The sequence below is a fragment of the Pteropus vampyrus genome, unplaced genomic scaffold, assembly GCF_000151845.1.
Source record: "Pteropus vampyrus isolate Shadow unplaced genomic scaffold, Pvam_2.0 Scaffold639, whole genome shotgun sequence".
NCBI lineage: Eukaryota > Metazoa > Chordata > Mammalia > Chiroptera > Pteropodidae > Pteropus > Pteropus vampyrus.
In genome coordinates, this window is record NW_011889420.1 from 44,203 (window position 1) to 46,339 (window position 2,137).

Consider the following 2,137-nt stretch of genomic DNA (forward strand, 5'->3'; position numbering starts at 1 on the left):
CAAATATTTTTTAAATGGACTCCTTTTCAGGTTTCTACTCAACACATCTGTTTTCCAAATGCCAATATAAGAGGGAGTTACAAGATCACTTCCCAACCATCCATTGCCATTTAACTTTTAAGGCAATGAGACAATCCAGTTAGATGGGAAAGGAGAAAGTGGGAGAGAATGAGGATTGTGGCTTGTGGGATCTTGATTGAACAAAACGGGCCCGAAAGTGTGCAAATGAGCCATGCAATGGCAAAATACTTTTGGAGGTGTGATGAAGTGAAGGGCAAGAGAAGAGAAAGATGCTGCTTCTTCACGATGTCCCCCAAAGCCACTAATTATTGATCATTTTATGAATGAGGCTAGTGGAAGGCAAGTAAATCTATATTATGGAACTGAGATTTACTATGTTAGAGTTTTGATAAGAGGCAAAGAGCATTAGCACAAAGTTTGTCACATAATAGGCACATTAGAGAGTAAATGAGAGGACCCTTCACTCAGCTAACACATATAAATTAAACTGATTTATTAAACAGTATAAAACAGCATAAAATACAAGAGGAAAATCACAGACAAATTATACGAACTTCCTTATTCAAAACAAAGCCTATAACACAAAATATATGCAATAAATATTTATTTAAAAAATTGATATGAAAGTCTAGCAATTCGCACATTTTGACTGATTTCTCAGACAGATGTTCCTGAATTTCCTTAGTCGAGTCTTCTAGCTCAATCTATCACCAAATGGCAATTGTTCATTTTGGCTGTCCGTTCTCTTCAATAAACAATTTCAAACCAAATTTTCAAGAATAAGGAGTTTTTGAAAAATGATCAATCAAAACATGGTTTATGAACACAGAGAGTAATTTTCTTAGAGTGTTTTCTCTCTAACCCTACCTTCACCTGTGCTGCCACAGCTCTAGCCACTTCCTGTCTGTGATGGCAATTCCTAGCCTTGGTCCTTACAGCAGATGGATACATCAAGCAGAGCCCTGGGGTTTTGGTACACTTCCCTCCTACAAGCTTCTTTCTGTGGGCTCACTCAGGGCACAGAAATACAATGCAGAGTCTTCCAGCTGTGCAGCTGAGATGACAAGGTTGACAGAATTGTATGATTTCTGAAAATTCGATAAGTAGTGACCTTCTGTGGCATTTTGCTGGTTATAGTAGTCCTGACGAATAAGGAAAATCATCGCCCCACTGCTGGGTTGTTTGTACCAAAATGAGCTATAGGTTATAAAACTGGTGTCATATTTGCAGTTAGAGTCACAGCCTCCTTCTCCTGCACTAACATTGCCCGATGGCCTTGAGTTACCTTCTGGGCAATACTGGATCCTGAAAGAAAAAAGACACAATCAGAAGGTTTGGGGATAAGTGGTGTGGGACAAAAATAATTCTTTTTCATACCCGGCTACCTTTTCTTTCCAGGGTACCCAAAGACACTGCCTGGACCCCCAGTCCCTAGGCCACACAGGAGGCTCATTCCCACTGAAGCCATCCCTATGTAGCCACACTGAAGCCATGACCACCTCCAGAAGGCTAGAGAGCAACATGTTTGTGTTCTTCCACGAGACAGAAAATATCTTTTTCTTCAGCTTCAGAGCTCTTGAAGATGAGGTGACTCTGACACAGAGAGAGAAGAAATGCTAGGCTGTGTATTGCTGCTGCCCCAAAACAGGAAACAGGCGTTTCCTGGTGTAACAAGTTTCTGGGGATCACATCAAACTTTTCTTTGTACTGTCTCACCCAACACAAACACTTCTTGCATTGACCAAGTCTTAATCTACAAGCAATGACATCTGAAAATAAACATGGTACAGTTCTATATTGAAAAGAAGATTGAGGATTCAACCAATTGCTATGTCCACTCATTGCATCTGCATTGGAACTGAATGCTGGCACTTATTTTTAAATATTACATGTAATGGATTATAGAAACACCATAAAATGTAATAATCATATACCCTTACATGTATGTGTGTTAATGTTTCACTTAAGTTAGAAATGAATCACTTTATGATAAGAATCCAATGCTGCCTGGGCTGATTACTGTAGCTCTTTTGATCTACCTACTGTTATAGTAATAACCTTCCTCACTATTGATGTCTGTTCAGTCGCCTACCTGGAGCCAAAAGCAGAAAAATCT